We start from the raw sequence: 9,279 nt of genomic DNA, 5'->3' as shown, positions 1-9,279 counted from the left end.
TCAGGCTATCCTGAATTGCTGCCAGGGTTCTTCCATGGAAAAGTCCTCTGCACAGGGGCCTGTGGCCTTCAACAGCTACCAAAAAGAGCCTGCTTTATACAACTGGGCTAGAATGCAAATGTCCACGGTCAGAGCTACTCCAAAGAGCAAAATACATGGGATGGCCATCTGTCTCAAACATAAATGTAAGATCAGTGTCTATTTATACAAGCCAGCCTGACTCTGTCTTCATCACCCATCTTCCAATCAAGAAGTGAGGGCCCTACCTTCCTGACTGCACTCACACAGACACTATCCCAAGCTAGATTTTGCCACAGCAACCTAGGTAGATCAGGGATGGGGCTGGGACCCAGCATACCAACATCTGGTAGATTCCACCCTAGATTTGAGCCCAAACCATCAAGGACCTTAATAATGACACCACATCAGTGCTATAGAAAATTACCTTTCTGACGAGGCCACATACAGTGCCAGCTTTCAATTACCCATGGAAGGGAGGAGAGAAGAAATTAGTCAGGGATGAAAAAGAGCCAATTCAAGAAAATAAATAAAAATCGGGTCTGCAAATAATAGGCTGGGAGGATCATCTGTATTTGGATAATTGAGCTATGACCACAAGCAAGCCATTTATTCAACAAACTTTGTATGTGTAAACCAAGACTCCAATTTATTAATTCACCACTAAAAATGAATGTGCTGTCATGTGGCGCAGACATTCACATCTGTCGGAACATGCATTTTGCTCCATCCATGGCAGCAACCGGGGAAGTAAAATTATCAAAAGGTTGCTCGGTGAGAGTGGAAACTGTGCAACAGGGAGGCTTGCTTTGCAATTTAAATTCAGCAAAAAATTTATTGAATTTTATGTGTCTGGCACCATGCTGGGTCAGGAGGGACACAAAGATGTGACGCTCAACTTTGAAAAAGTTTTCAGCCAAACAGAAAAGAGCAGTTAGATGGTAATGTTAGAGGCGATGAACACCAAAATGGAGACATGAGACATCTAGACAGGGTCCCATAGACCCAGCAAAGCACTGCCTCTCTGCAGGCAAGATGCAGAGGAAGGTGTGAAGGTTCCATGCGTCTACACTGGTGTGTGACATGGTGAAGGTTAACAGATTATAACACTGTTCTGGGATGGGAAGGAAATCTAATGTTATTTACCAAACTGGTCTTCTACTTTCCTCACATTTTAAAGATTGAATGCCCAATGCCCACCGTGAGTCTGCTGACCCAGACTCTCAGAAGGGACCCAGGCATTTGTATTACTGGAAGACTGCAGCCTGGGAAGAGATCCTAACACAGAAGGTGATGGAAGCAGACTTTCAAAAACTCTCAGTGGGTTTAATGGGACATTGCCTCACCCTCATTTTATAGGTGAAGAAACGGACAATACAGAGAAAACACCATGAGTGCAGGGGGCCGGGGCGGGGGGAGTTACACAGGACTGATATATTCATTAGAAGGGTTTTCTGAAGAAACAGAACCAACAGGAGCTAGGTAAATATAGATCAGGCATAGATAGACACAGATTGGCTAGAGAGAGAGAGAGAGAGAGAAAGAGAGATTTTAAGGAAGCAGCTCAGGAGACTGGGGGCTGGCAAGTCTGAAATCTGTAGGGCAAGCTGGAAATTCAAGGAAGAGTTTATGTTGCCATCTTGAGTCTGAATTTCCAAGGGGCAACCGGCTGGAAACTTAGGCCAGGTTTCTATGTTGCAGTTTTGAGAGTTCCTGCCTATTTGGGAAACTTCAGTCTTTGCTCTTCCGGCCTCCAAGTGATTGGATGAGGCCCCACCACATCAGGAAGGATAATCTGTCTTATTCAAAGTCTACCGATTTAAATGTCACTCATATCTTAAAAATACCCTCACAGCAACATCACACTTGCGTCTGACCAAACAACTGGGAAGCATTAGCCAAGCTGACACAGAAAACCAACCATGACAGCTGGAATCCCAGCTGTAGCCCCACCACTGCTTTCTTTTCTGGTTGGGAGAAGAATTTGGAAATGTGGAAAAGTTTCTCATGACAGACAAGGCTGCCAACGCCCCTGGCCTCCTCTGTGCCTGAAACAGGGTTTTGCATCCACAGCCTGGAAGACAGTACCTCCATTCAGACAGAGAGAAAGTAAGCTGAGAGCCTGGATCTTGATACAAGATCTTGATACACCATCTTGATACACACCCTGTGCCACCAAGGGGGCCAGGCTGTGTTATCTTCTCTGAGGAAACTTTGTTTAGGTGTCTTCCCACCTTAATGGACCTGGGCCCGCCGGGCTGATACAGCAACAATCATTGGTGTCTGCCATTGTAATGCTTAATAAGAATAAATGTGCTGGTGTACAGTTCACCGATTTAGCCATACTGAGGATTTTGATAAATGTCTCCTTTATATTTTCATTTCATGGACTTTTATATCACACAGTGAAAGACAGGAATGTGCTGCTTCGTGGTGCGGAGCTTGCTAGCTGAAGAGAAGCCTTCTCCAGGGATGGGGAGCTCGGGCAAAGCTGCCTACTGTAGCGCTGCCGGCTTCCCTGAGCCTCGGGTCTGTGGTGGGGGACAGGGGAAGCTGCCTCTAATGTCCTGGAGAAAGAAGAAAGCATATGGGGCTTTTTTTTTTTTTTTCTTAGATTGATTCAAATCAGTGACAGCGGTCCCATCTAAATCTTACTTTATTCAACTCATTTGATGGCAAAAAATAGACTAAGAAAGTAAATGTCATGCAAAAAATTGAACTATCAATATTTTGATAGTTCAAAGGATGTTGAAACCAGAAGAGACCTTTTTAAAATGTACTCAAATAATGAAATAATAATAATTTTTAAAATCCCTAACCATAATACAATGGATTCTCTAGCGATGAGAAATGAGAAACAACTTGCCCAGAGTCACTGTTCAGTTCTACCACCAGAGCCTCCAGATTCTCAATCCATTAGTCTCTTTCCTCTCTCCCTCCCTTTTGTCCTCCCTTTTGAACATATTTTTAGCACAAACATCTCTTAAATACACAGTGGCCCAGTCATGGTTTTTAGTCATCAATAGAGCTCACTTGGGCCAGTTTGAGCAGAAAAGGGAATTATTGAGGGACATCAGTTAGCTCACACAGAAATAAACAGACCAGAAGCTAAGTGTCCAGAAGTAAACTCAGAATATAAGCTGCTGTTCCAGCCTGATGTGAAAACAGCCTCTACCATGATCACTGAGGGCTGAGTCCAGTGAAATGCCAAAAACCTAATGCCATTGCCTGCCCCCCATGTCATGAACATCCAGACCACCTCTGAGTCAGGAACTTGGCCCTCCAGCCTCTGAAATCCAGACAGCACAGCGGCCACCAATAATCAGTCCTATCTTCCTGACCATGCTCACGTTAGCGCTGAAATCCCATGAGTCAGCATCCGAGCTGCGAGAGGGCTTGAATGGAGCTTTGAAATCTACACTTGGATTCTGGGACACTGCAGGTGAGAGGCTCTGTTGGGCCTCCATGCCCATCTCCCATGTGATTCCTTGTCCCTCTGGTTGTTGAGCTTGTGATAGGTGCTCAGAAGGAGATTTGTACAATTGGGGTACTTGGAGAATTGAAATGCTTTGGGGCCCACTTTTAAATTTCTCCCCATTTCTTACTGGAAGTAACCTAGGCTAAGAGACACAAACACTGTCACTCTCAAGTCAAGGCTGTCTCCTAGGCTCTGTCTGGCCAGCATGTCCAACTCGAATCCTCAGCATTATCTTTCCCACCATGTCAGAAGGTCTACCTCTGGAAGACAGGGGTGAGAATACAGCAGAGAATAAATGATACAGTATTCCCTAGCTAAATGTTCTACTTTGGGGGAGCCCTAGAGTCACTGAAGAAACACCCCTTGGTCTTTTTCTTCAAGAGATCTGGCAAAAAATCTTAAGGTAACTAGTTACTCTGAGATGACACCTTGAAAGTAGATATAGAAGCAATCTAGTGATTTCTCATAGTGACACGGAGCTTTGGACCTGGTTGGAGGACAGGCTTAAGAAGAGCTGAAAACAGGGGATCCCTGGGTGGCGCAGCGGTTTGGTTCCTGCCTTTGGCCCAGGGAGCGATCCTGGAGACCCGGGATCGAATCCCACGTCGGGCTCCTGGTGCATGGAGCCTGCTTCTCCCTCTGCCTATGTCTCTGCCTCTCTCTCTGTGTGTGACTATCATAAATAAATAAAAATTTAAAAAAAAAACAAGAAGAGCTGAAAACTTTTCGTAGAATATCTTTGAAAACTCTCAGCATGGCCAGCTGGACACTCACACACCACATTCAACTTTATTGTCTCCACCTTCCTTGTCCTCCTCCCTGAGCCCTTCATGCTAAGAAGGTGTTGTGGGCTGAATTATGTCCCCCAAAACTCCTCGTGCTGTTGTCATAACCCCAGTATCTCAGAATGGGGGATCATTACAAATATAACTAATTAAGATGAGGTCATTAGGGCAAGTGCTGACTCAATGTCACTGCTATCCTTATAAAAAGGGGGCACCCACAGAAAGAATGGCCCTTGAACATGAAGGCAGAGATTGAGGTAATGCTTCTACAAGCCAAGGAATGCCAAAGATTGCCAGAAAACTGCTAGAAGCTAAGAGAAAAGCATAGAACAGATTCCCATTCACATCCCAAGCTTCTGGTTTCCAGACCATGAGACAGTAAGAAAGCCACAAAGTTTGTGGTACTGGTCCCAGAAAACTGCTACAGAAATCTACAGCCTCGGGCGTTATGCCCCACAGTTACTTGACACTAAAGTAGGAAGGAGACAGAGAAGCCAAAGGGACGTTCAGTTTCACTAGTGTGATTGGGGGATAAATCCCGACCCCCCAGCACGGCCTCCAGAGTCCTCCCTGCCTCCTTCAGCCTCATCTCCCACTGCTTTTCATAGATCCCTCACTCCAGCACCGTAAACATCTCATGGGTCCTCTGCATGTCAACCCCAGAGATGATGCTCTGCCCAGCCACATGCTATTGCTCCCTCAGGGGTAAGGCCTTTTCCCTTCAGTAAGCCTTCCTGTTGCACAGGAAAAACTTACTCATCCACAAGAACACAGCTCAGTGTCACCTCCCCCATGCAAACACCCCAATACCCTCAGCCAAAGCAAATTATTCCTCCTGAACCCTCCCGTCATGGGGTGATTTCTGTCCCTGCTACCACACTTTCCCAGTCTTCATAGAAATAATCCATTTGCTAGTAGGCCTCCCCACCAGACAAGGAACACCCAGAGGCAGAGACCACACTTTTTTTTTAAGATTTTATTTATTCATTCATGAGCGACAGAGAGAGAGAGAGAGAGAGAGAGAGAGAGAGAGAGGCAGAGACACAGACAGAGGGAGAAGCAGGCTCCATGCAGGGAGCCCGATGTGGGACTTGATTCCAGGACTCCAGGATCATGCCCTGGGCCAAAGGTGGCGCTAAACCACTGAGCTACCCAGGCTGCCTGAGATCACACTTTTTAAGTTACCTTTGACACCCCTACAGTGGGGGAGCATCTTGGCGAGGAAATCAGTTCCTCTGTAACTTCAGAACGTCCAGCTCCAGGCTCCCAGTCCCTCCTAAATGAGGAGACGTGAAGCTGGGGTGCCAGCCTCCTTCACATCACCTATTCTAGAAGTGAAAAGTATCTCACCCAGTAAATAGAATCTGAATGTTATATATTCTATTCCCTTGGACAGACACTGTGACTCCTAGGTAGATACTGTTCGTTTTACTGCCCTGTATAAATATCATGACCTCCTATGATCCTGAATATTTTGTGGGATAAATGTGGTGGCCTCTTACAGATGCATGTCATTGGTTAACCTTCCAAATGTCCCGCATGAAGTTTGACTCCTGACCCCAAGGTCCTCCTTCCTTCTCCTCTGGGTCTCGAGCTCCATCTTCTCTGGATGAGGGTCATGGACTCCTCTTCCCCAGGAATTACAGGCCAAACCCTGGAAGGGTGTCAGGTTTTACTCAGGTGTAAAGGAAAGCCTTGACCTTTTAATGTGTGAGGGAGCTGCCAGTGGGCACACTCCCCCTTCTTCTCAGCAGTGCAGACCTTCTACACGGTACAGTCTCGTAGGTCCTTTTTCCTGCAGCATGTGGGCTACGCATCATGAAAATCTGGTGAGGAAAATGATGAATGAATGAGTGAACTAAAGATGGCTAAAAAGAAGAATGCATTTGAAAACACAAAATTATCTATTTCATGATGTAACTGATGGCTCCCTTGTTTTTTCTGTTCTTCAAAACTATTGCTTTTTTTCCAAGTAACCAAGTAACCATCTCTCCAAGCCTACGTCTTTTTCCCCATTTTCCTCTGTGCTGGCCACTCTGCATAATGAAATGTAAATACTGTCATAGCCTTCCCGTCTGCCTACGAGGGCAAATCCAACTGGAGAAGCTATCAAACTCAATGACATTTTCAAAGAATCTGAATAAGGTAATTATTGTGTGAAGGTAAATTTGCCCACGGGAGGAAAAATAACAGAAGAAAAATGATTGAACATTTCAACTGGAAAGCCTGTTTACCACGAGCCGTGATGGAAGCAAGGTCCGCACAGCCTGACCTGCCAGTGTGCCAAGGGATTTTGGTGAGGAAGAGCCAGATCCATCCAAGTTACTATCTTTGCTCTGATTTCCCACACGCCTCCCTACCTGGGAGCCAAGGGCGCGGGGAATGGTCCTCACTCCCGTTACAGGGACTGAGGCACCACTTGGATGGCCCAGGCTCCTTCTCTCTTTCTTCACGACTCTTCCTTGACTTCTTTGCTTAAAAGTTAAAACCTCCTTTTGCAGTCGCTGCTGATGTATGACAGATACTCTGCCAGACGCGGGGATACCCAGATGAAATACACCTATGCACGCACACTGGCACAACGCACACTCACACACGCGTACATAGATGCAAACACACATATACCCTCACACAGACACATACATATACACTAGCACAGACACACTCACAGACACACATACACAGTCATACAGACACACTCAAAAATACACATATACACAGACACACACATATACACTAGCACATACACTCACATAGACACACACATGTAGGCAAGCACAAACACACACATCTACACCCATATACACTAGGACAGACAGACTCACTGAGACACATAGACGCAAACACACATATACACTAGCACAGACACACTCACAGACACACACATTCATACAGACACACTCACAAACACATATGTACAGTCACACAGACACAAGCATATATGCTCACACACATATATACTCACATAGACACACGTATAAAAACAGCCACACAAACATGCACACAAATCCACACACACAGGCATGTGTGCAAACACAAACACAATCACACACACGTCCAACTCTTGAGAAGTTTGCATTCACCATAATAATTGCTAGCATGGAGTAACATCTAAAGTAAAGCGGAAAAATAGGAGGGGAGCAGAGCTTCGGGCTATTTTGCTGGGAAGTGTCAGGGAAGGCCCCTCACAGGGTCAGAGGCTGAGTGGAAATCTGAAGGGTGAGGAGGAGAGCGGACAGCAGAGGAGGGAGGACTTAGGTAAAAGGAAGCACATGGGCAGGAGGGCTGGAGGGGCGAGCAGCCTGGCATGTTCAGGAGACTGTGAGCTCAGAACATCCAGAGAATAAAGCCATCGGGCTTCTGCCAGGTTGGGCTGTGGCTAAGGCTCTAATGGAGCCTCGGGCACTTTCCCTGGGTCACAGAGCGGAGGAAGAGGAAATAAAACATGACCTCATTCTATATTTGTAAATCCAGAATCCTAGGGGGAAGGATCAAGGAAAATAAACATGCGTGTTTCTACCCCAAGCCCTCCCTGATGACGAGCCCTCCCCTCTCTCTGTGGCATAAACTCATTCCCATGATTGCATGGATGAATAAGCCAAGACCGCCACCAAATTAGTCCCTCAAAATAAATAACAAACATGCATTTTTCTGGACTGTTCGACAGTAACTGTGAATATAGAGACTGAACTGCCTTCTCTGGAATCTGAGTCATACTTAATTTCTCTGTCACAAGACACAACCAATCCATCTGAAGTCATGACGCCAGAAACACACCCCAAATCTCTCCACTTCTTTCTCTAGGGCTATAGCCCTCAACAAAGCCAGTTGTCTCCTGCATCAGTATAGCAGCCTCCTCACTCTGGTTCTTGCTTTATTCTTGTTCCTCTGTAATCCGACGCAGCCAGAGAGACCTTTGCAAAACGTAAGGTGGATATGTCATCCTGGCTTTAAACCACATAGTGGCTTCCATTCTACTGATGTGGCCGAGAGCACAGCTCCAGATCCAAGGGCTGGATCTGGATCTCAGTTCAAGTCTAAACTTCCTGCCCTCTGCTTCAATTTCCTGCTCTGTAAATGAGGTTAATAGTTGTACCCATCTCATCTAATTTTCAAGAAGGTTACATGAGTTACTGCACGTTAAGTGGCATAGCATCAGCCTATATCAGGTTTTAAGAAAATAAAACCCAATCTCCTTACTAGGGTCCTATACTATATGTCTGACCACTTTCTCTGGCCCCCCCTCCCTAGGTAACAGCCACACTGCCCTTCTTGATACTTAAACAAACCAAGGTCACTTAGAGCTCAGGACTTTTGCATTTACTGTCCTCTGTTCTCTCTTTCAGGCACCCTTGTTGCCAAGTCACCACATGGTCCCTCTCATCATTCATACATGAGCAGAAATGTCACCACTGAGTCCCCATTAGCTTTCCCAAGTCCATCTCCTGTACACACACTCGTACAGACACGCATGTGCACGCACACACACTCACTCAGGATTCCCGCATTGGTCATCTTCATAGTATTTCTCGTTCTTGCATTCAATTTATTTATTTATTGGTCTACTTAATTGTTACTCACCTTACCCTAACTGGAAAGAAAGCTTCACAGAGTGAAAACATGTTGAACACTGTCTGGCGCATAGGAGGAAGTAAGAAGATATGTGCAGGATGGATGAATGAATGAATGAATGAATGAGCGAGGGAGGGAGTGAATCGATGTAGTTAGCATGCTGCAAGTATTTACTGAACACAGCAAAGTAAGCTATAACCACTCCTGGAAATAGAAACAAACCAAAGTTTAAGGAAACTTAGTTTCTGCCATGTGTGAGCACTCATGTGACAGATGTGAAACTCTCATGCCATGTGATCCAATTAGCATCGCTCTTGAAAGGTCATTATTCTCAGATATGATTACACCATCTGTCCAAAAAGCTTTCGTGATTCACGATCAGATAAGCACTGAACCCCATTTGGCAGGCCTTATCAAGTGACTCTA

Source organism: Canis lupus, chromosome 2 (genome assembly GCF_048164855.1).
Source record: "Canis lupus baileyi chromosome 2, mCanLup2.hap1, whole genome shotgun sequence".
In the NCBI taxonomy this organism is placed as follows: Eukaryota; Metazoa; Chordata; class Mammalia; order Carnivora; family Canidae; genus Canis; species Canis lupus.
The sequence above is the reverse complement of the archived record's forward strand: the minus strand, read 5'-3'. Positions refer to the sequence as shown.